The 26937-nt window shown below is 38.5% G+C and overlaps 1 protein-coding gene across 2 annotated transcripts in view; it reads right to left on the reverse strand.

Moving 5' to 3' along the window:
* ATP9B (ATPase phospholipid transporting 9B (putative)) overlaps positions 1-26937 on the reverse strand; it is a 4837291-nt gene that overhangs the window by 7959 nt on the left and 4802395 nt on the right. The window lies entirely within an intron of this gene.

Consider the following 26937-nt stretch of genomic DNA (forward strand, 5'->3'; position numbering starts at 1 on the left):
ATTTAAGATGGAAGTATTTTCATTTAATCCAGGAGAATCAACCGATATGAGACGCAGTTGCCACAGCAACTCCTTGATTTCTAAAGTAGTCTCAACTGAACCACCACAAGGGGAAACATTTAGTTCCTCTAAAAAGCAAACTTGAATGCAGAAAAGGTAGAGCAAAATAAAGTATATTTATAAAGAGCATTGCTCGAATTTTTGGTCTTACCAATATAATAAGAATTTCATGATAAGCATACAGCAATATAAACAGTTTAAGATTAACTACAATCACAACCATCAAATCACTTCACTTATGTTGGTCCTAATCCAACAGAAATGACATTGGCTTCCAGAGTAAAACTACGCTGTTTATAACAGCCACATTTTCTCATTCCTTTCCCCTTAGATATATTCCTAATGGAAGAACCAGGTAATTTGAAATACTGCTTTAAATTTCTACCCCTTTCATATACAAAACTTGGACGATCACCTAACAAAGAAAAGATTTCCCTATCCGACTTAAATATAGACCAGTATTTATTAACTATGTATCTAACATGAGCTGTAAAAGGATGATATTCCAAAATCAAAGTTTTGGACCTATTCATAGATTCGTGAGAAGGGAAACCTACTAACTGTCCCAAAATCAGATGAATCTGATCTACCCTGTTTTGTTTTAACCTCCTTCCTGATGTTAAAAATAAAATCAGGGGGATAACCCCTCTCCAAAAACATATTGATCAGGGTATCTCCTTCATGGACAAAAACCTTGTCATCAGACACCATAAGGGACAGACGTACAAACTGGCCTTTAACTAGGGATCTTTTCTGGTATATTGGGTGGGAACTGTTAAAATGCAAATAAGTATTCGAAAATGTAGGCTTTCTGAAAATATTTGACTTAACAGTACTAATTTCACAATAAATAAAAACATTCAAGTAACTCACAGAATTAAAAGAGCACGAGTAGGTAAATTTAAAAAAAAAGAGGAAGAAATATTAAGTCAATAAAAACCTGCAACTCATAAAAAGAAGCTGTCCAAATTAAAAAAATATGTCAAGATAATGAACATAATGTGTCCAACAATTAACCAACCCTGAAGTAAAAAGAATCTGTTGTTCCCACCACCACATAATCATGTTTGCAAAAATGGGGGCACAATCGGCCCCCATAGCAACTCCACATCTTTGAAAACTTTCCCTCGAAAGACATAAAATTATAAGAGTGAATTCCATAAGTTTACATAAAATGGTAGTCTCCTACTTGAAGAAACACTCAAAACCAGGGTAGGTCTTGATCATATGGTATACAGCCCAACAAGTCCTGAACGTCAATACACACAAAAATAACACTCTCAGAAACAGAAAGTTTTGGGAAGCACCTCAAGAAGTCCCAGAATCTTTTAAAATATACTTGTAATTACTCAGAATGTTTTTTTAACATTTTGTCAACACACAACGCCAAAGGAAAGGTTTTAGATTTTTTGGCTAAGACTATCGGCCTCATGGGGGTCTGCAATATTTTTGTGGACCTTAGGAAGACCAACCAAAATTGGAATAGCAGGTTGAGAAATAAACAAAAAATTAAATGTTTCAGGCGAGATAACATTGCTAAATAATACATCTTTTAACCATATATCAATCACCCTGTAGGTGATATGTATCTCATTAAGTGAACCTGTCTCGTGTTTATCCAAATTCAAAAGCAATGTCTGCATCCTATATGAATAGTCCATCGTATCCATTATCACACCCCACCCTTGTCTGGTTTCATGACTCTGAGACCATTATTACCAGAAAAAAAAATAAGGCTTCAAGCTCATGTGAATGTAGATTAAAATAACCCTTTTGGTGAAAGTGAGAAGAATAAAACAAATCTATAATTTCTCTCCTACACATCTTCAAAAGCACTAGTAAGTGTAGCATAGGGTGGAACAAAAATACTTTTCTTTCAGCAGCAAAAGTCCTACTGGAAGGAAGAAGTGGCTGAACAGAATCAGATGAAGCAAAACCTTTACTTTTGTAGTAATGGATAAATTTAACTTGTGCACAAAAAGCTTTAATTGAAGCAAAGAATCTGCCATACTGAAATTTCTCATCGGTACAAATGAGAAACCCTTTTCAAACAAGTCAAAATCAACTTCCTGAATGATGTGGCTAGAATAATTAACATTTTTAAAACCATTTCTGACATACGGACAAGGAGGAAGGACAACAATAGATTTATCAGTCCCATTTGAATATTCAGAAAGTCCATTTAATATCTTCCTCTTCCTCCGGCCCTGCCTCTGCCCCTTCTATTTCAGCTGTTCTGGTTCAGTGGATTCGAGTGATGACCTGCCCCCTTACTGGAATTCAGGCCGCCGTTCCTCACAAAATGTTCCAAAAAAAGAAGTAGGGTTGGCCACTGCTTGAGCAAAAGTATTATTGTTGGTGTTAATAGGAGAATGTGAGGCAATATTTACAACCGACACACCCTCATTAGAAGGAAGAGAAGGTAGTCCTGTTGAAGACTAGCCAGTACTAGTAAAGTCAATTGGATGCTTTGGTGCTGGACATATAGAACACAATGAACAGGCATTCAAATCCCAAGTATATTTCTTCTCTTTCCTTAATTTTAAAGGGCTCAAGCCCTTATCCACCTGTTGGAATACTTTGTTATAACTAAGCCAGTTTTATTAAACATTTGAACTAAGTCATGATAAACATCAGAACCTTGATACACACCACTAGGAAATCTATATATATAAAGTCCTGGTGGCACAATTTAATTTGCTAAACAAGCTTCAAAATAAGCATTTTCCAACTGTAATATGACAGTCACAAAGATTATTTTGAAAAACTGAAAATAAATGTTCAATAGAAACATTCTGATTTGATTCTCCTGGGTTAAATGAAAATACTTCCATCTTAAGTGTGTTAAAACTTAAAGCTTATGATTGATATGATTTTTTGTGTTTATTAGTGTGTGTGTTTTTCAGTTTTTTTTTTTTTGTTCATTTTTTCTGGTTCTAATTTCCATTTTTGTTAATTACTTGACTGGCAACCAATTCCCTGTTTTAGTGCTATTTAAATGGTGGCTTAGTTTTTGAATTTCTTTCTGATGAAGTTAGATATTGTACTATCTGACAAAAGTGCTCAACCTGGCACTTTTGGATGTAAAATAACGTTTCCAAGTTTTTATCTTTGTTGGTTCTGTCACAATTTGTTCTGTGGACATTTCAGCAACTTTTGTTTTTGTGTTTTTGCTTTCGTGTTGCTTGAGTTTTTATTTGGTTTTATCCAAAATACTTTTAAAAGATACAACATACACAATCAGATTTATCAACCCCAAACTCTTTTTTTTTCCCTATATTGACATACACATTTACTCATTTAATTGGGTTTTGTCTGGGACCCAATATTACTGAAATATCAAATATAACACCTCTTTTTCTCTCTCACCACAGCAAAATAACCTAGTTTCCCTAGAAAAAGTGAATGAATCAGATATACATTTTTGAATGACAGTATAAATGTTTTCTATAAGCCTTTAATTTCTTTGATCTCTACTAAAATATGTCTTTACTGCTCATTTTAATCTTTCTTCTATCAAACATTATATCAACTACTGATATCTGCCATAGAAATATATACTCCAATAATTTTCCTACTTTATTTCTTTTATCTAAATTTTATTCTTTTGCTACTAATAACAAATCATCTGTATAGGAAAACATAACTGGAATCATAACCTTATTTCCAATTGCATATCTTGCCATCTAATTTGCTTTTCTGTTTGCCAGGAAAAAATATGTATAACCTTCATAAATAATACACTACTCATCAGGCTCCCTTGATGGACACATCTCTTTTAACCTCAAACCTCTGACCTAATTCCCCATTTAAAAGACATATCGCTTAACTTTTCTTATATGTTATAGATGACACATTTTCTTAAACTCAATATGTTTCTTCCATAACTCTTTATGTTCCACACATTCAACAGCTTTTGTTATACTTCCCACCACTATCTTTTGCATCACGTTATTGTTGGTTTACAATATCATCTACCACTTCTCTTACCAGCCACAACATTTCCTGATTTTATATCCATGTAACTCAATATAATTCTTCAGTAATATATTTTAATATTTTTCAAACCTCCTGTGGATCACCTTCATTAAAATTTTACAATTAGTATTATTCAATGTAACAGGATGCCGATTACTAACATTCCCTTTATCACCTTTTTTTCTTCTAAACAAATTTCACTATACCTGCACACACTTCCAAAATTTCAATACCCCTCTCCATGCATTCATTCAAAACTTTTAAGAAAACTTCTCTCCATGTATCCTTCATACATTCTATAACTTCCACCATTGATTCCTGAAACTGAATCTCTATTTACCACTTTTAATACTCCATCTAATTCATTCATGGCAATATTTTTCTCTAATCCCTTTAATAGCTCTTCTCCAAACTGTTCTATCCCCAATTCAGTTTCTTTCTCGCTCACATTACTATCAAATATGTCACACTAAAAGATGCATAATTTTCTCATCTACATATTTCATTTCCTTTCCCATCCATCATCACCAATATTATACTCTCCTTATTTCTTATCCATTTTGCCAAAAAAAAGACATTTCTTCCTCCATTCCTTTTAAAAATATGGTTGTTTTATATAAGACATTATTGTTTTATATAGTTCCCCTTCTTTTTCTAAGAACAACCTACCATTCTATCCTAACAGTCTATCCATATTTTTTAGTATTTCCATAAGTACATTTTCTAACTCCACTATTATAATGTATTATTTTAATATATATATATATATAAAGAACTCTCACTGTTATGTAATTCTTCCATAATTTCTCAGTTTCTGCCTTAAATAACTTAGTATCCGAAATACTACCTGTCATTTTCTTAACACCTTTCACTTCTTTGACACACTGTCATGTCTCTACACACATTGCCAAATGATCCCAGAATCCTTTAACTACAGTTCATCCAGCAAATTCATCTAGATGCATGGATAAGATACAATAGTCTATCTAATTTTTGACCTTGATGTAAAATATGTGCAACTCCTTTCCTTATATACATTTGTGCTACTTTCAATAAATTGTGAAGCTTTCTAATATGATAAAATTTTCTTCTCTTTCATTATGTTACAATTTACATCCCCCATCATTGTTAGAGATCCATTAACAGATGCACATAAAATTACTTTTTTCAAACAATTATTCTCTCTCTCTTTCACCATACTAAAAGCACAAACACATATACATTTATATGTATTATCCTTTAATATTATAGCTAACACAATAACTCTCTCTGACATTACCACAATTAAATCTAATATCCTCACTTCATTTGATTTTACCTTTCCAACTACCCTTTAACACAAATTTGCTCCAAAATTCCATTTAGTTTTGTAGCTCTCCCCACAATTATTCCATTTGTGCCGATATTCCATTCAGTGTAATGAGTATCTAGCAAAATACTCATATTCTGATTCAGCTTCCTGCACCATTCCAAAACACTTAGTCATTTTATATATTTTTTTATGCTTTTAACATTAAATGACAGAATCTTTACGTGTCCTTTTATTTTTTAACCTTTAAGGGGAGATTTTTCCCATTTTCTTACCATCACTGTTCCTCTAACAGAATTCTTACATATGTTCCTTGCAAGCTTCTTCGTCCTCTATTTCCCCCTTTGACTTTTCATTCTCATCCAATACACCAAACATATTTACTGTTATAACTTCTTCCCTTGGATTCCTATCTACATATCTTTCATCCCCTGCCTCATCACTTCCTTTTCTGATCAGTATTACTCTTCTCTAGTCCATCATCAGTTTGTTCTACAGCCGCATCAAAACACTCTTTTGATCCCCCCTAATTCTCTGTCAGGCCCTCATTACCATCACCTTCATCACAACCAAACCACAAATGATCATTTTGTTAGTATTTTCAATATTCAGTCCTACAATTCTGCATATGCCAACTTTCTCCACATTGCTAATATCTTCTTTTTAGACATAATTTCCCTGTAAATACTGGCATTGCTGAACCATTTTATGGGAGGATACACAGTTTACTGCTGTAGACTTTGTTTTATCTTCCTTTATTTTATATCCAAAATGAGACCTGAAAATGCCTCAAAATGTTATATAACAGCAACATATACTTTGCTGGCTTTACCAAGTATAAAATGATATCAACCGCAAATAAGTTAACCTTCATAAAGTACCATATTAATTATATCCTTGAATTTATAAATCTCTTATTTTCATTGCCAGTGGCTCTAAATGTAAAACAAATGACAGCGGGGAATAAAAGACATCCCTGTTAGTTACTCTGTTCAGCACAGCTTCCCAGAGAGGAATTACACCACTTTAATTATTGTCTCTAACCCTTCCAATATCCTCTGTATTAACTGTATTATACTGTGAGGGAACACAAATGCTACCCTTGCCCTCATAAAATACCAGCTGACTCTACAGAAAGCTTTCTTTCTCAAGATCCAAAAATAACAGTAGTGTTTTCTTACACACTGGATCATCACTGCTCTATCAATGCTGCCAAATGTTTGCCTCTTCTCATCAAAACTACACCGATGTACATCAACTAACATTGGTGTTACCATTTTTGAAGTTAATATGGACAAATACTTTACAATCATGGTTTAAAACTGAAATGAGTATATATATATATATATATATATATATATATATATATATATATATGTATAAAATCCGCGAAAATTTTTTGCAACCGACGGGCATTCGACGTTCGACATTACTGGCCGCACAACACCTCCACACCCATGCTACCATGGCTCACGCAGGGGAGAGGATCTGCCGTTCGCACAATTGGATTCAACCGCGGTGACATTCGCTCTTCAGCCTTCGCGCAAGTCGAGTTGCACATAGTCGGTTCGGCATTTCAATGGTAAACCTAAATATATATATATATATATATATATATGTATGTATGTATGCATACATGAAGCTGGGTCTCTACCCTCTTTGGGTAACACAGCCACCATAGATCTCTCTCAAGATGTTGATACTTCCTCCACCTTTTAAAATACTGTTAAAAACTCCCACATCCCTATCACTTTCTTCCCTCCTAACTTTCAGATTTCAACAGGAATAGAATTTGTTCCGGAGACTTTCATTATACATAACAGCTTTTATCTCATCTCTTCCTGTCTTAGCTAGAAATTCTTTTTTTTTCACCTATGTTTTTAACACCTTTACTGAAATATCACTTATGACATACGTAAACATACATTTACCTAAATAAATCCATATTAACATGCTGACAGTTACAAACCTTATACATCAGATATATACCTCTGTACAATTATTAATACATTACATACATTGCCCAGTTCCTGCCTTCCCTTAAACCTTACTCCTCCAAAACAGTATTCTGCATGCATTGTCCCTACAATCTAATGTTTTCCTATATAATTTGCTCTTACCCTTTTCTAAAAATCCCACTTCAAGGTCTTTTATCTCTTCTACAATATTCACTACTTCAAATAAGGATGGTTTAGATTTTGATTTCCATTTTCTAGTAATTGCTTTTTTTGGCAGCCACCATAATTAAACTTAACAAGGCCTTACTACATCTAAGCAATTCGCATCCTGTATCCCAGTTCAAAAAATAATTTCCTTACTTATACCAATTTGCTTACCCAATATTTCTGGGACAGGACTCTGTAGGGAATTTTTAAATCTGCCAACTCATTACACTTTGAAAACATGTTTCCAATTACCTTTTTCCTTCAGATCACACTTCAAACATTTGCCATCTACTTGAGGAAAAATTAGTTGGATTCTGCTTGGGATATAAAAATACCTATGTAAATACTTCCAAACAAAAATCCTAAATCTTCTAGACTTTGTTGCATTTTTTGGGAGCCATACATATGTCCCTACTTCGTTGCATGTTTTTGGAAGGCATACATATGTCCCCGTTACCTCCTTGTGAATTACTTATCCAGTCTCTACTCCCAATCTTTTCTAACCTCCTCTGATTGATTCCTATAGTTATTGTGTAAAATTTTATATGTTCTACTAGTTCTCTTTTTTTAAAGCAGCTTCTGTTCTAGATGCAAATAAAAACACTATCAGAGCAGGTCTTTCATTTAGGAAACCTCCCACTTTAATTTCTTCCTCTGATTCCTCATATATCCTCATAATTAACCTTATTATTGTATCAGGGAATGCAAATGCTTCCATTTCCCTAGTCATAAAATCCCAGCTTACTATGTTGAATGAGTTATCTGCATCAGTACTCAACAACAGCAGTATTTTCTTGCATTCTGTTCCCTCTAGATTATCATTCTTCTCTTAATATTGTTAAATTTTGCCTCACCTCTACAAAACCACTAATTCTTCTCATCAATTTTGCCAACACCTTTGCCATTCTTTTAGCTGTTATAGACAAACACTTTATAATCATGGCTTAAAATTGAAACTGACCTTTATGAGCCCGGATCTGATAGGTCTTTACCATCTTTAGGTATTACAGCTATCACAACTTTCTTTGAGGGTGTTGGTGTTTCCCTGCTTTTAAAATACAGTAAAAATATCCTGATCTTTATCACTTTCTTCCCTCTTTGCTGCCAAACCTCCACAGGAATACCATCCATTCCAGAGACTTTTTGTAGCTTGATAACATTTCACCATTTTATCTCATCTCCTCCTACAAATTTTCATAAATTTATGAAATATCTCTAATACCTCTACAGAATTTCTAGTTATTTTCTTGTTATAGGATCCCTAGATTTGGCAAAAACCCTTTCTACTTTCTGTTACCTAAGTTGCCATGATAAACGTTTTTGTGTCCTGAAGTTTTTAATCAAAAAACTGTTGCTTAATAGCAATCTTTCTAAACTAATGCATATTATCCAGATACTCATTATTTTATCTATGGCACTCTGCAGTTGTGCCTCTTCTTGTTCTCAGAGATTCCAAGTTTTCTGCAATACTTTAACCTTGGTCAGGCCCTACAAATAATTCTTGTTACTTCTTAATTGTATCTCTCTATATTTTCTTTCTACCATATTTTTAAACTCCACTTTCATTTTAACACACTCACTAGCTACAATTTCTGAAGTACTTTCTACCTTCCCTAAGAATTCCTAAATACTTTACAATATCCATTCCTTAAATTCCTCTTTTTTGACAGGGAGGGAGGAAGTATCAGTGTCTCATTTTTACTTCATTACTCTGCATTTTTATTTTAGTTATTACTGCTGCATATTCTAAAACAGTTACTGCATGTGTGTTGAAGCTCTCAATTAAATACATATATGCTTCTGTGAAATATAATTTCTGTCTAGTCTAGCCCTGATACTGAATTTTCATCTTCCATACCAAATATTTTCATAAATTTCTTCACAAATCTACTGTCTTTTGCTATGTTTCCTTTCTAGGCCCACAAATGCATCTGCACTGTTGCAAATCAAATTCTACCCCCCAACTATAAGCAATATTCCCTGCTGAAAGATGATTATTTCTCCCAAATGTTTCTTAAGCCTCATAACAGAAGTTTTAGGTGGAATATAAATACATTCCAGCATAATCCCCTTCTCTTGTCAGTAGCCCCTTACTACCACAAATCTACCATTATCTTTTTTCTCTTCTGTCACAATTGCAGCTCTGCTAGCAAATATATAAATACGCCATTTTCTTTTATCCCTGATATTCTGTTACTTAATACAAACACAGAAAACTATGTATATCTTCAAATAATGAAGTTTAAACTTCCTAAAAGGAATAACTGTCCCAAATAGACGGCTGCAGACATAGGCATCATATAACCCATGCTAAGATACACGTAACTGCTTGTGCTTTTACTAACAGTAATTGCTGTTTATTCTTCTTTATTTCCCTCCCAGATGTGAAAAGCCACTTGCATACCTTCAAAAACAACAACTTTTACCCTTAAAAAAAAAACTATTTTCTGTCTTTTATTGGCCTATTATCAGCCTGCCTCCATGGAAGAGTAAGAAAAAAGTAGCCTCAGCTGCAGAGTTCTAAAGACATGTTGAAGATTAATTGCTAAAGCAAAACTTTTAATTGCATTTAGTGTTCTGTTATTTACTTGTTTCCACTTAAAACTTTTTATAAGATTTAGCCAAGGGTGTTAATACAAATATTCACCTATGCAAAAGTTAGAGAAAATATATCACCTCTACATATATTAGTGTCTGTGTACTTTTGCATCACATCCCCCACCGCAGCAACCTAAACTTACAGGCTATTAACTTATAAATGCTTTTGTCCAGTCTTTTTTTCTCTTTTTGAATTTACTGCCTACATTTCTTAATACTAAAAAAGAAGAACAAAAGAAAAAAGGCATCTGTTTACTTTGGTACCTTTGTCATATTCAATAACATCTAAAAAATTTTTTACTATGTTACATGCAGTTTATATCATGAACATTTTTAAAGAAATACTATTAAGGACAGAAATTGCTTTAATTACAACTGATTTTCCTTCCTCCTCTACTCCCCTCAGCGTCCATCCAAGCATTAATGACATGTAGTGGGGCAAAAGCATTTCAGTCTCTCAGAAATTTAACATAGTCAACAGAAATCTAATCTTTCACAGCCACTTTTTTCTTGTAAAGCCATATTTCACAAATGTGACTGATGCTTTATAGTCCCACATTTATTCACTAATTTCAGTTTTGCTGGCTTCTTTCTGTTCATTTGCATCTCGCAACCCCAGACTCTGGTTTAAGTCTAATGTACTCCTAATTCTTCTAGTCAATTCCTGTGTGCTCTTTTTTGTCTCTTTCTCTCTCTCTCTCAAGCATTTTCCTTTGGAACATTGCAAAAAGTTTCACTGGAAAAGTCCCTCTGTGAGCTTAATTATCTGAAGAATGAGAAGCAGAGTTCTCTTTTCTTTTGATGGTTCACTGTTTGTTGGAGAAACTTTTGTTTTTCCTCTTTTGTGTGTCCCGCATCAAAAATGTCTTTGATCCTCCTGGAAAAACATATTCTGAAGACAGCAGCTTGAATCTCACACTTGTCTCTCAACATTCTCTGACTGCTTGGATAAAATTGATTCTCTTCTGCCTGGTGTAGAGTGAATAATCATTTTCTACAAACACTTTACTATATCCAATTTTTAATAATTTGCCATTCTGCCACATTTTTGTCAGAATAAACTCTTTCTGCTGGTATGACTGTGCCTTTACTAATACAAGTCTTGGCTGATTTCTTATGGCCAGGTTTGGAACATACAAAAGATACACCCTTACAAGTATCAAATCCTGCTGTGCAACACCAGTCTAGTTACTTATTTGTGCATTCATAAAATTAATACAGTCCTTTCCTTCTTGTTTCTCTGGTAGAGCAGAAAATCTCAGGTTTTCTCCGTGTGCTCTGTCCTCTAACTCCATCATTTTTTGAAACAGCTCTTCTTGAGCAGTCTGATATTCAGCCAGCCTTTTCTTCATTTTGTCCTCTGAATTTTGCAGTTTATTAATTTCATCTGAATAGCTGTTTAAAGCTTCTTCCATTATTCCAGCCCTTAGTTATTTGAGTTGATATACTCCTTTAATGTTTCTTTTATTTTAATCAGCTCTGAGCACATTTGATTTATTTTTTTCCTTTAAATTACTGGAAACCATCTCTTGTAACAAAGCTGAAGTTTGAACTGCTTTTTATTCAACAGCTATAGGATTCCTCCCAGTCAGTGTTTTCTCTTCACCTTTTCTAGTTGATTTTCTTTCAGGGTCTCTAAGTTTCTTCTTCGCTGGCATCCAGGCACTGCACTTACTACCCAGTAACTAAATTTTACTAAAACTGGCCAGATTACTGGCCCTTGTCTATCAAGTTTCTTTTTTCACACTTGCAGAGCTGAAATTAAGCTGCTGATCAGTGTGCAACCATCTTGGAAAGCTCCTTAGCTATCAGTTCTTCAGCATCATCTACCTCTGCCCCTTGACGTAATTAAGTCTTCCATAAATATTTCCATTTGTCGCTCTTTCTTGGTTTTTCCATTCCTCTTAACATCCACTTCTATAAGAAAAGGTGAAACTATCTTTTCAACTACCTATAATATTAACAACACTTTTTTATATCCCACAGCAGTCCAGGAAGACAACATTAAATTAACTTTAACTTACTTCTTTACAGTCTTTTCTGTCTTGTACAGCAGTGCTATGCCTTCTAAATCTCCAATTTTTGAAATAGTTATGCATTGAGAAGCCTCGTGCTCAGCTAGTCTATCCTACATTTTAACCTCTGATTTTTGCAGTTTTTCAGCTCATCTGAATAGCTTACTTAAAACTTCTTCTATTATTTCCAGACTTTTGAATGATTTTATACACCCCTCCAGTGGTTACTTAAAACACATCTGAGTGATTAGTTTATGCTTTTTTCCCTCTAACTTAATGGAAGCCATTGCCTGTACTAAAGCTGAAACTTGAACAGCTGCAAGGTTCTTCCCAGACACAGCCTTTTCTTATCCTTCCCTGACCACTTTTCTCTTATGTTCTCCATAATTTTTCTTTGCTGGTATTTAGGCAGAGTAATCACTAGCCAGTAGCTATATTTTACCTGCACTAATATGTTTTACTGTTTTTTTTTTTTTTTTTAACAAGTGCTAAGTGTTTTCATAGAGGGAGGTTGAATCAACCTGCCACTCAGTTTATAGTCGTCTTCTAAGTCCATATTGGTTCTGTGTATTATGCTGCAGTATGGAAGAATTGCTATGGACTGTCCTGAGACGACCTGGGCATCTACATGTGAAGGGGTTTAAAGGGGACAGACTCCACAATAGAGCATATGAGACTTTGATTCCCACTTCTTGCCAATGCAGAAAGGCCCTACTGATTTTTAGAAATATCTTTTGCCCTCTTTGTAGGGACTCTGTGACTTTTGATAAAATGCACTCTGTATATTTTTCCATTTGTTTGGAAAGCTATTTCGGGGCACTTGATTGTGTATGAAAGAGTCTGCAACACTGCCTTTAATTTTAACATGAAATCAAAACTGTTCATTAATCCATGGCATATAAACTAGGATTACCACTTGTTCCTCTTTATGCATGACAGGTCCTATTTGGCTAGTTGTATCATGAGATAAAAAAATGAAAATGGCAAATGTTCTGACATTTTGGGATAAACTCCAGTAGTAGCATAATTTTTTTTAATCTGAAACACCTAAATACAATATGAAACAATTCAAATTCGATAAAAGTAAGCTTTCATTTTGGCAACAAAGAGAATTTCAACCCTTTCCACTTGTTGAAGGTACAGTTTGTAATGCAAAATTATGTTTTCATAAAAAACATGTTCAACTTTAGGAATATGAAAAGGTGACAACCTTAACAGAAACCTGTTGAACCAGAGATGGACTGTTATATAATGGACCATTCTCTACTGTCATCTTATGACTCAAACAGCTACCACATCTTCACAAGGGTGTTAGAAGAGTTGGCTGGAAACTTAGGGAACTACCTGTACAGATGTGGATGAAGGAAAGATTAAAGAAGTGAATCACTTCCATTCTTGGGAAAGTCATGAAAGATGTTTTGCAAAACAGAGCAGTGGACTTCTGGAATGTCATTTCTGTGACTGAAGGCTGACAGCACTGCTTCATACTACAGGGGTCTTGCCAGTCCAACCTGATTCGGTTTTATGTCTGGGTTACCACTGAGAGTGACAAGCAGAGCCCCGTGGATGTGGTGTATCTGGACTTCAGCAAGGACTATGACTATAACAGAAGGGTTCAGATTCCAAAATACTTGCTCTAAGTGTAAATGACATACTCTGGTAAGTCTTTTGGAATCTGGACCCCAGTGTAAGCCTACTTTATAGATGGGCCTTACATCAGAGTAAATCACTCACAGCAAGAGCAGGTCTTTTGGAATCAGGCTAATCTGGACTGTTTTAGAATCACTGGAATTGCAAAAAACATGCGGTTAGACAAAGGGTCCAAAGGTTTGGGAGAGGAAGGCCCGATGGATGGGAAATCAGATCCTGATGGGGTTTCAGAACCCATGGATGATACTTCAGATGAGACCTGATGAAGGGGAACCATGGTTGACAAGGCCAGAAAGGGGCAATAAGGATAAAGGATGTCCTCAGGTGTTGCATTTTCTGCAGAAACTTGGGAATTAAAGGAACAAGAGGATAGGCGTACAGGAGACTTGGAGGCCAATCGTGGACTAGAGCATCCCTCTGTGACTCCCCCGGTGGGGTAGGATGAAGTACCTGCTGCATTTGTGGTTGGATGGGGAGGCAAAAAGGTTGCAGCAAGGCTGAGCCTAATGATCAGAAATCTGCTTCGCCACTGAGGTATTGAGGGACCACTTGTGAGGACTCGAGACTGATATGCTGAGCCTGTCAGCCAACACACTGGAATCACCAGGTATATGTGTTGCAAGAAGGAAGCTCCCGGAGGACATCACCCATTCCCACACTCTCAAGCCCTCTCTGCACAATGGGTAAGAATGTGTTCCCCCATGTTTGTTGACATACCAGACCACAGCCATGTTGTCTGCCTGAATTGTAATTGTCTCTCGAGGGAGGCAGTCCTGAAAAGCTTGCAATGATAGAACTGCTCTCATCTCTAGGATGCTTATGTGCAACCTGGTCTCTACAGGGGTCCACGCTCCTTGGACAGTCTTCCCCTGAAAATGCCCTAACCCCACCCCAATAGGTAACCATCCGTGGTCACTGTAGCCTTGGGGGGAGGGAGAGAAAAGGGCCTGCCTAGAGTGAGATCCTGAGACTGAAGTCACCAGAGGAGGTGACGTCTGCACACAGGTGTCAGTTTTATGGTCATAGACAGCGGATGAAATAGAGCCGACCACTGAACCACTAAGGTCCACTGCAACACCCACATGTGGTACCTTGCCAGGGGAATGAGATGAATGGCTGAGGCCATGGATACGAGGGCTCAAAAAAAACAAGTGAACTGGGGGATACGACAGGTCTAAGGTCTGCGTGACCTGTTCCCAGATTGCATAGAGGTAAAGCTGCAATCTCTGAAACACAGTCTAACAGAACTCCTATGAATTCCAACTGTTGCGTGGGGACCAGACTGGATTGCAAGGTTGACAGTGATCTCCAACTGACGGAAGAGAGGAAGAACATAATGGATCACGTGCAGCAGTCATTGCCTTGATGGTGCAATGAGGAGCCAATCATCAGGGTACGGAAAGACCTGAAAACCCTGCAGGCACAGGTAAGCCGCTACCACTGCCATACATTTGGGAAACACCCAGGGGTCTGTGGTGAGTCCGAAGGGTAGGGCTCTGAAATGGTAATGACTGGCCCCTAGCCAAAAGCGAAGATGTCTCCTGGAACACCTAACTTGATGTGATAGTAGGCAACTTGGAGATCTGTTGAGCATATCCAATTGTCCTTGTATAAGAGGGGCAGAATGGACTGAGCAGTGACCATCCAGAAAACTTTGACTTCTTGACTGAAAGACTGAGCTCACTGAGATCCAAAATAGGATGCGGGTCCCCATCTTTTTTGGCACTAAAAATAAGCAAGAATAAGTACTGAATCCTCTTTGTCCTACTGGGACCTCTTCGTGGCTCTTTTTAGAAGAAGTTGTTGAAGTTCTTTGAAAGCCAACTCCCTCTGATTTCGTGGAATGTTGGGGAGATAACTTCTCACTGGAGAGGGTTCCAAAAAGGGAATGAAGTAGCCCATGGAAATGATATTTAACACCCACTGATCAGAGGTGATATTTGTCCAGGCTAGTGGGTGTTGAGAAAAGGAAGCCCCCGACTGCTTCCAGGGCAGAACACCAGGGCAATGCTTCAGGAGCACTGCTAGGGCTGCTCAGAGAAGGGTTCTCTGGAGACCTGATTCTGAGCCCCCCCCAGGCTGGCATCTGTCATTGAAACCTCCTCCCCTGCCTCTGGAAGAGGAGTCATCAGGAGAATCCTGGAAGGGAGACTGTGACTTCCGGAACATCTTCCTAGTTCCCCACTGGGTCTTAGAGAAGAACCTCTGGGGAGTAGAAAGCTTGATCCTAACTGCAGACACAGTCTTCCCTTCCTGCATGCTGTGGGTCAAAGTGTCCTTCAAGGAAGGTCCAAAAACAGTAGACCCATTGAAGGGGGCATTGGTAAAGGATGCTTTGAAGGGTTCTGCAAACCTGCATAAACATAACCAGGCATGATGCCTCACAGCGATGCCAATACCTGCTGCCCAACAAGTAGCGTCCGCAGCACTGGAAATTAACCTCATTGAGAAATTCGTAAGGGAAGTCAGACTGGATAGCTTGGCAGACACCTTCTTAAAGTCCTCCATCGGCAACAACTCTGTAAGGGAAGTGGAAAGTCCTTGGACCAAATCCCTTTGGAGGCAGGTAAAGTGTGCCAAAAAATTAACCGCTTTCAGCCCAAAAGTGACTGAGGCATACAGACACTTCCCAAAATGGTCCACCTCCACTCGGGGGGGAAGGAACGTTGAGCTCTGCTCTGCCAGATCCTTCTTGGTGGCAGTGGCAACCGCGATGGCATCGACTGTGACACCTTTGCTCCAGAAAGAATGGTCTGCAGTAGGCTAAAAAAATTTGTCTGCTCTTTTTGGGAGTGGTTCCACTATGTCAGGCTCCTTCTTGGCCCTGCTGACATTCAAATCTATTAACTCGTCAGCCAGGAAGTAGACGGGCCAATCCTGAAGGCCTTTAGAAACACGGACTCCTCCGAAGATGGGGGTTGGGAGACCATCTGCCCTTCTGCTTCAAAATTTGAAGGATGTCCAAAAAGGAGACATCATCGTGCGGAGATCTGGGGGACCTGTCTTCTTCATCGAGCTCTGTATCCTCGGGGAGTTCAGGTGCCTCCTCTTGCACTTTCTCTTATGATGTACTTCCTCTGCAGGGGGGCTCTGGGGAGGACATAGAAGAATCAGGGACTCCCAGAGGGTAGGAAACCCTCTGAAGGCTCAAACAGGAGGCTGACCCTGGATAGGATGGGAGGCCTCACCAGTCAAAGTAGGGAGAGGCAGGTAGGGACCAGGAGATGTGGTAGATGAAACTCCAGCCCTGCAGAAGGTCCACTTTACAACTTGGAAAGCCAAGAAGCTGGAAGCGGTCCCATCCCTCATATCCGAGGGAGAAGTCTCCTGGAAAGGAGGAATGAGTCCGGAAACAGCATCATGACCCCTGGATGATACTAGTCTAGAGCTATCGAAGGCCGAAGCACCAAAGGGAAGGGACTGGTCTGAGAAAACGGTACCAGATCCTGCCTCTGCAGAGCCAGCATTGGCCATTCTGGTCCGAGGGTGGAGGAACAAAACAGAACAAGCCACGGACCCTGGTGGGGTCGAGAAAGTAGGAATACTGGACTTCACCAGGATCTGACCGCAGGTCTACTGGTCCCAAGATTCCAAGTTTACCGGGGTTGGAAGAGGAGAATGAGTAACTGGGAGGGGCAAAACCCCCAACTGGATGGGCAGGGGAAGTCAGGAGTCCCAACTCTATTTGTGCCTTGAGGATGCTCTTCATCATCCTGTCCATGTCGGAGGGTAACAGATTTCTGGAAGACCTGGAGGAAGCTGAAGAGTGAGAGGCCTTAGCAGGAGATTCTACCAACTTGCAACAGTGCTCCAGAGTTCAGCTCTGAGGCCTCAGAGACAACTAAACAGCCTGCCTGCAGGTAGAAGGAGGAGAAGCTACCTCCGCGATAATTACAGTTGGATCCAACAATTCTGTCATATCTGATGGCCGAGATGACATAGCAATCAGATCCAATGGGCTGGTCAGATCCAACGCTGCCTGACCCTCACCGGATCTGAGGGTCTCTGATCCAAAGAAGCCCTGGATCTGCAGGACAACTCCTCAAATTTCTGATCTAAAGATGTCGGATTCGAGATGGTCTGGGATCGGATCCAGGGGCTAGGATCTGACAACCAGGTTTTCTTGGAGAGAGCCGATGGTAAAGAAGGGGTCTTCCTCTTGGGATCTACAGAGGAAGCCTTCGAGGGGGAGGTAAAGGGACCCCCCCAAGCTAAAGTTTTTAAAAGAAGTTTATTGCGGTGGTCTGCCAAGTGGTTGAATGAAGCACAAATGTCACATTCAGCTTCCAGGTGAGGAGCACTTAAGTAATACAAGCACTCCTATTGCGAGTCGGAATTGAGCATCTTCTGACCACATGAGGAGCACTTTTTAAACCCTGATGGTTTATCTGCAATAGGGGAAAAAACAAGAGAATAACTAAACTAACGAAAAACACACTACCAACTAACTGACAAAGCCCTAACTAGGGGGGGAAAAGGGCACCAAAACTTCACAAAGGGGGAAAAAACTCTCTAAAAAGCTACCCTATGGAGAGGAGATACTGCTAAACAAATTAACTAACAAGAAAATAACCAATTAACTCACTAGCCTTACTAACACCAATAAAAAAAAAAAACAAAAAAAACACAGCTGTAGCCAGAGCACGTTTTAAACTCTGATGGTTTATTTGCGAAAAGGCAAAAAAAACAAGAGAATAACTAAACTAACAAGAAAAACACACTACCTACTAACTGACAAAGCCCTAACAACTAGGAGGAAAAAGGGCACCAAAACTTCACAAAGGGGAAACAACACTCTAAAAAGCTACCCTACGTAGACGAGATACTGCTAAACAAATTAACTAACAAGAAAATAACCAATTAACTCACTAGCCTTACTAACACCAATAAAATAAAAAAAAACAAAAAACACTTAGCTGTAGCCAGAGCCTAGGAATTATGTCCACGTTGAATAACGCATATGAGATCTGGGGGTTAGAGTGCAGCAGGGCATCATGGGAGAGGGAGGAGCTAGAGCCTTGGATCCATCGGTAGTATGTTACCGGCTCGGATCCGATATTGCATTCTAGACCCTATGGTAAATGAATGATGACTTGGATAACATCAGATCTTCCCTTCAATTATTGATTTACTTATTCTTTTGTTATTCAAGTATGAACATTAGTGAACCACTTTTAGCCCAAACTTTAGAAGAAAAATGTTTTTGTCAGTCTGCTGAAAACTGTGGCAAGTAATGAAACTGCATGGTCTCTCAGATTTAAGATGGAATACATATCATAGTTTTTGAAGGGTAGAATGAAAAACTGCAAGAAAAATCTTTGTCCTGGGTGCTGCTTAGAGACAGGTCGGACAGCTATTTTTGAAGACAATTTACAACATCTATCTCCAGCTGAGTTCTCTGAATAAAGGAAGTACAAAGATGGGACAATAATTTTATTTCAGGCTCCATACACTGTTTGTGCACAACATGCTTGAATAGCTACCTCAAGAGCTATTATCTATATTCAGATGGACAAGTGTAGTGGAAACCAACCTTCCACCTTGGCCCTGTGTGGTGGAGTACAAAATGATGAGGAAACTGACTCAGGACTGCCTATGCCTTTACTTAACAAAAGTTTCTAAAAGTATCTCTCTGCATGATAGTAACTCTTCAACAAAATGGATGCTGGGAAGACTGCTAGCCACCTCCCTTCCCTTCACTAAATGACAAAGCCTTGTCATTTAAGAAACAGCTACAACAGTGCCTTGAAGTACCTAACACACTCCATGCTAGGCACAGGATGGATAGTAAACATCTCAGAGAATTCCCTGCTTTTCTGCACCGGATTATAGTTTCACCTTTTTAATTTCTCCAAATGTTTTGTGGACCCCATTCCTAAGTTAGGAAACAATAAGAGTTCATGAAATTAGAATTGCTTCAGTCTTTGATGTTTGCCAAGAGTGATGATCTTAGCACCTGCAATGTATCCAGAATTGCATCCTTCTGATATTCATGTGGGGTTATACGTATTGGTATTACATTTAAGTAATTCTTTTTTATTAGTTCTGCTGCTTCTACTACTATTGGAACTGTCTGGGTCTCTTTATTCCACATTGCTCTCATTTCTGCTTGCAAATCCTGGTCTTTTATGATTTTGTATCTCTCAGTATGTAAAACACTATAGTAGATGGCTATAGTTGTTTCAATGTGTAATGCTACTTGTGTCCTTTTGCGTCTATTTTCTTAACTGTTGGTACTGGGTGATCGCATGTGAACCAAACTTCATCACTGCAAATAATGCTTTGTGGTTCAAGTTTCCAATGTTTCTCAGTTACTCGTATACTGTGGTGTCAATTTTCCTGTATGGCCTCATCAGAAGTGAAGAGTTCCACAGAGGAAGCATACAGGGCTGACTGAAAATAAAAAGTCAGCTTCATGCAAGTATGCTTTCGTGTGCACATGCTTATTGCTTGCTGCCTACTTACCAAATGCATCAACCACATCACATGAAGCTACAAGAAGAGATTTCACTTCCTTTGTTGTATTCAGCATATGGTGGGGGGGGTTAAGTGAGCCAAGAAAAAATATCTTGGGCATATTTTAAAAGTAAGTTTATGCCACTGAGATACACAAACTGAGCAAAAGTTGTATGTATGAAAAAAAAAATTATCAAAGTAGCAGTCAACAAGTTCACAGATAAAATGTTTTCCCCTAACATCCTTTATGCAAGAGGCTAAAATTCCCAGGCTATACTCAATCTCAATACAAACTATGAGATCATTACATCTCAAGGAAAGGAAAATACCCCCTGCAGTTACTTTTGTTGCCTAAACTGAACCTTCAACAATTTCTGCATTACTGCACAAGTTGGTGGCACACAAATTGACTACTCCCCTTAAAAGCAATGTCTAGAGTTTGATCACTTGACAATACAACTGAGGTGGACTGATTATCAGGACAGTTGCTGCAAAAAGTACAGTTTTGTACCTACCATAAATGTAGATGTTCGAGTGTTCACACTGCTGCAGTCATCACACTTGGGTTATCTGCCGTCAGGCGGTCCCGTAGCCGGCCTGAGTTCCAAAGTCTTGGTCCGGCGTCGGTTGTGGTCGCTTCTTCCCTAACGTCAGTGCGACAGGGGTATAAAAGAGGCAGCCGATGCCATTTTCTTCAGTTTTTCTTGCCCCAGATGTCAGGTGCCCCCAAATAGGAAGGCAATACATATTCCTAAGTAAAATACATAAGTAGAAAACAATAGCTACAGCTGTAAGCAAATACACCATATAGAAATACATTATATAGATTGTATAAAAAGGGAGGTATAGATAAAACCCAGGTACGAAGAGGGGATGGTGGGAGGGTAACCTGGACTGCAGCAGTGTGAACACTCTAACATCTACATTTATGGTAGGTACAAAACTGTACTATGTCCATCGTGTTACACTGCTGCAGTCATCACATTTGGGTTGAATCCCAAAGCTAAGGCTGGGCGGTTGGTACTAAACAGGGTTTGGAGAAGCTAGTAGGCCCTGCAGAACTGCAGTGGCAAAGCCAGCTCTGGTTTTTGAGTATAGAGGTAAGTGGTAGTGCTTGAAGGTGTGCACTGAACTCCAAGTTGCAGCCTCCAAAATATCCTTGGTTGGTACCCCTCTGAGGAAGGCTGCTGATGTTGCTGTAGCTCTGGTGGAATGGGGCCTAATGTTACCAGGTACAGGTTTCCCATGGTGTGTGTAGCAGAAACGGATACAATGTCCTATCCATTTTGAAATGGTCTGTTTTGAGATAGCCTTTCCTTGTGATCCTGCAGCATAGGATACAAAGAGTTGGTCAGATTTTCTGAAAGCCTTAGTTTTATCCAAGTAGAAACGTAATTGCCTGTGAATGTCCAAAGAGTGTAGGAGCTTTTCCCCTTTACTCTGGGGGTTTGGATAAAAGGTGGGTAAATGAATGGTTTGGTTTAGAGCCACACTAGATACACCACCTTTGGCATAAAGGAAGGGTTGGTTCATAAAGACACTCTGCCTTGATGAAAAATGATGAAAGGCTCCACTGCCAATAGGGCTTGTAGCTATGAGACTCTTTGTGCCAAAGTTATTGCTAGCAGCAGGGCAGTTTTCCATGATAAAAATTGTAAATCGGCTGAAAAAGCTGGTTCGAAGGGCGGTAGTGTAAGTTTTTCCAAAACAAAATTGAGGTCCCAAGTTGGTGTTGGTGCTCTCCGGGGCGGTCTTATGTTCTTAGCCCCTCTGAGGTACTGTCTTAGTAATGGATGTGAAAAAATAGGAGGATCACTGTTGTAATGAGCTGAAATAGCTGAAGCGTGGATCTTAATAGATGAAAAGGAAAGGCCTTTGTGCAACATCTCAGTTAAATATTGCAGAATCTGAGGAATATTTGGGACAAGAGGATTTTGGCCTTTAGCCTGGTTCCAGGCGCATAATCTTTTCCATTTGTCTGAGTAGGTTTTTCTGGTGCTGGGTTTCCTGGCATCCAGAATGACATCCATAACTGCTTTAGACAGAAGTGTTGACTGGTTGTTTAGGTAATCTGCCATGCAGCCAGATTTAAAGTCTTGAGCTGGCTGTGCAGAATCTGATTGTTTTGCTGAGTCAGCAGGTGAGGAATGTGAGGTAAGATCCATGGTGGGCCTTGAGCCATGTTCCTTAATATTGGATACCAGTGTTGGCGTGGCCAGTCTGGGGCAATGAGTATCATTTGTGGCCTCTCTAATCTGGCTTTCAGGAGCACTTTTGCCAGAAGAGACAGTGGAGGAAAGGCATACACTGTTAATGTTTTCCAACTGAATGAGAGGGTGTCCACTTTCCAAGCTAGTGTGTGGTATGTCCTTGTGCAAAATTTTCGTAGTTGGTAGTGGGCAAACAGATCTATGTCTGGGCTCCCCCATTTTTGAGTTATCATTGTGAAAACTTGTAGATCTAGTTTCCACTTGTGAGGATCCAAGATATTTCTGCTTATAGGTTCATAGGTTCATACTAGGCTATCTGCCCGAGGGCATTTACAAGCCTAGCCCATAGTTTTGTGGCTTACGCCACCCCTTTAGTATGGGGAACTATACCCATTATTTTGCTGTGCCTCTGTCGAGCAGTGACACTGAGGTAATCCCTGGGGTATATCTGCGATCTCCCATCCATTGGTCAAGATTTCTATTGAACAAGGCCAGCGATTAAATATATATTCAGCCCTCTCCTCATCCAATTATCAGTTAACTAGATTTGAACCCTGCATCAATTGTCATTTTTCTCTAAACACACTGCACCTACACCTTGTGCCACATATAAAGTTTAGTTCATCTGCCAATGTATTTTTCTTTCCTGGCAGGAATTGTGCTTGTAGTTGAACTTGCTAGGTCAGAGCTGTGTTCCACAAAGTCATTGCTTGCCTGCATAGGGGGTAGGAATGTGTGCCCCCTTGTTTGTTTATGTAACCACATCACTTTGGTGTTGTCCGTCTTTATTAGAAGTTGTCCTGGATGTAGGAGGTCCTTGAAAGTTGTTAGGGCATTTTGTACAGCTAGCATCTCTTTTTGATTGATGTGGAGATGCATTTGATCTACAGACCTTTTGCCCTGAATACACTGTCCTGCCATGTGTGCTCCCCAGGCGTAATGCGATGCATCTGTTGTTACTGTTTGCCTGGCTGTGGGTAAGGTGAAAGGCTGACCCTTGTTGAGGTGACATGCCTGAGCCCACCATAGAAACTCCTGTTGAAGGCAGGGAATGAGTGGTAGGCAAGAAAAAATTCCCCCACGGGGTACTTAGCTTTATTGAAGACTTTGGTCTGAAATTCGATTTGAAAATCTCAGGTGTCGGTCGACCGGCACTTGCGAACTGCTTCTGCTTCGGGCACCGCGCGGCAAGAAAGACTGAAGAAAATGGCGTTGGCTGCCTCTTTTATACCCCTGTCACACTGACGTCAGGGAAGAAGCGACCGCAACCGACACCGGACCAAGACTTTGGAACTCAGGCTGGCTGCGGGACCTATACAAACACACACACACACACACACACACATATATATATATATATATATATATATATATAATATATATATATATATGTGTGTGTGTGTGTGTATATATAAATATATATATATATATATATATATATATACACACACACACACACACACACACAAATACATACATACCATTACACAAACTGTTATAACTAAAAAACATTTCTTGAAACAATCAGCATTTGAAACAATAATCACTTCAAAAATGTTTTTGCAGAGGGTTTGCTCCCCTTGCACTTCAAGAGTGGGGGCTGTACTCTCACATCCCTGTTAATTCTAAGATTGCTGTATCTCAGGGTACAAAGAAATCCATGAGATACTACAATCTTAATTTTTAAATATAAAACACTACTATACTGACTGTACATTATTGTGTCAATTGCTAATGCCTCATATTTAAGCCTGGCACCCACAGCATTTGCTTACATTTATCCTTATCCTTGTGACCATTGTCATGGCTGACAATGGTCTGTAATGAGGTAGTCACTTACCCACTTAAAAAATAAAATGAAATGTATTTTGAGTGTAAAAGTCTGTATATTGAAAACATAAAAAACAAGAGAAATGTAAGGAAATGACAGAAGTTTTAAGTAAAGTCTGTCAGATGGCACTCTGTGGTGGCATTCATCTGTCATTGACAGCAACAAACAGAGTTGTATATACAAAAGTTGCAATGACTAGTACAGGAGACTGTAGTGCAAAACAAATCAACTAATACATTGCTATTTATTTTTAGTAAACAAGATGTCTGACTTAACATTATGGGAAAGTAAAAGATCCCCTACAACAAATCTGCAATATAAACCCAACCAACAAATAACAGTCGGCGTTTGGTAAAGTCTGAAACACTGATATCCACCTATGTGTGGGTCCAGTTAAAACACAATGTATAAAAAAACTGGTTCCTATTACGTGACCGAAAATCCCTTTAGGCGAATACGAAGACAACGTACCATATTGCGCGAAGTACGTAAACCACGAACGGTCAAAACCGTGAATTTTGAAATGTCGATTTGTTTTGGTTGGCCCGTCTGCAGTACAGCTTCGTAACGTAAGTGTGCGATAGACAGGATTTTAGTGTTAGGATTTGGGTTAAGGTAAGTGCATAGATAGGTACTGTATGTAAGAGTTAGTGTAGTGTTATGTGTAGGTTTTTTTTAAGTGTATGTATGTGTATTATTTATTTTGTTTAGGTGCATGTCTGTAGGGGATGTGTGTGGTAGTTACAGACCTTAGGGTTAGGGAGGGGTTAAGGAGAGTGCATAGATAGTTGTGTTTGTGGGGTTTAGTGTAGTGTTGGAGGTAGGGTTTTGGTGCTTTTATTTTGTTTAGGTGTATGTCTGTAGGGGATGTATGCGGTAGTTACAGACCTTAGGATTAGGGAGGGGTTAAAGAGAGTGCATAGATAGTTGTGTTTGTGGGGTTTAGTGTAGTTTTGGAGGTAGGGTTTTGGTGCCTTAGTTTAGGTTAGAAGTAGGGTTTGGTTAGTGTATGTATGTGGTTTATTTATTTTGTTTGGGTAGGTAGTATGTAGCAGGTGGTGGGGTTGGCCGACTATAACAGTTAGATATTTTTTTCGCATTTTAGTGCGTTCGCGATTTTCACAGTTCGTGGTATAGGGGTTAATGTTTTGGTATTCGCGCATAGGGTTTTTCGCTTTGCTAATATAGACCCATAAAAAACAGTGTCATATCTCTTAACTGTCCAAATTTTTGCTTCAGATTTTTGGTCTGATCCTCAATTTTCTTTTTCTGGCAAATCACTGAGGAATGACGTCATTTAATAATGACACACATTTGAATTTCAGAATTTATATCCTTTAGAAAATGCATGCAAGACCTGTTATTCTAGCAAATTTCTAAGTTTATAGGCACAATACTTAAAATCTGTCCCTATTTTTGGGCCTTTCATCCCCCTTTATTTTAGGACTTGTCAAGATTCTTTGTGATAAGAGAGGTTGAGTGGTATAATCAGTGTATAACATAAACAAAATCAGTATGTTATGCAACAATGTCATACCCCTTCATTTGGACCATCTGCTGTTTGAATTTCATTACAATATATGTAGCAGCCCTTCCATTACCTAGCCGTTTTGTATTACTCAGGTTTATTATACTATGGTAAATTACGGATTTCAAAACAATTTATATAACCCCACACCAGAAAATGTGCTTTAAGTATAAATCTTGAAAGTAGATATGTGCAGCTTATTAAAAGACCCTCAACTAAGAGAATATGCTGCATCTCGTCTATGCTGAACCTCTCTGACAAGCCTCTAATGGTAGAAACTAGAAGTTCTACAACCAGACAAATCATAAAACCTCAATTTAATCAAACCAAGACATAATGGAAGAAACCAGACCTATTTTTTCTCATTTACTGTGTCACTCTATACCTTGACTGACAATGCCAAGCCTTCCCTCCTTTAAATTCCCTTACACAACTTTATGGATTTCTGAACTCAACTACAAATTCTGCCTTCTCCTTCTCAGTTGTAAGGTTATCTCCTGCCTCTTGTCACTCTCTCAGAAGCATTATTTCTCATACAAGTGATACCTGTTCTTCATGTCCTACAGATAAACTTCTCTGCTTTCTAAATATAGTGTATTTCTTTCTGTTCAATGGGTTTGCTTTATGAAAATAATTTCCACTTTGTCTGCACAAAAACTGGCAATGCATATATTTTCCTTTCTCCATATAATGCTATAAAATCAGGAGCCATTATTTGTGCCTTATGATACTTTAAATGAAGTTCTATAGTCACATGACATACATCTGGGTGGCCATCATTGCATGTTACTGGCAAAATATGACACTTCTTAAGAAAAATCACCTCACCACTTCTGGTAATATTTTTCCTGAAACCTCATATCACATCTTTACAAAGCCTTTGCAATCACTAACTTTGTGTCATAACCTGGTTATCATCAAGTCAGCAGATAAAATTAATCTCACACTAGTTTCCTGTCAATGGGAGGCTTGCGATGTCTGTATGTTAACAGAAGTATGTTTTTTGGAAGAATGGATATCAAAGTGCCTTTATTACCAGAGTGTAAGAAGTTCTACCATATTATCCAAGTTCCCAATTTGCAACCATCAACTTTCTTTTATTTTGCTTTTTATTTTTAAATAAGGAATTCAGAGGCT

The sequence above is a fragment of the Protopterus annectens genome, chromosome 3.part1 (genome assembly GCF_019279795.1).
Source record: "Protopterus annectens isolate FY-2018-M chromosome 3.part1, PAN1.0, whole genome shotgun sequence".
In the NCBI taxonomy this organism is placed as follows: Eukaryota; Metazoa; Chordata; order Ceratodontiformes; family Protopteridae; genus Protopterus; species Protopterus annectens.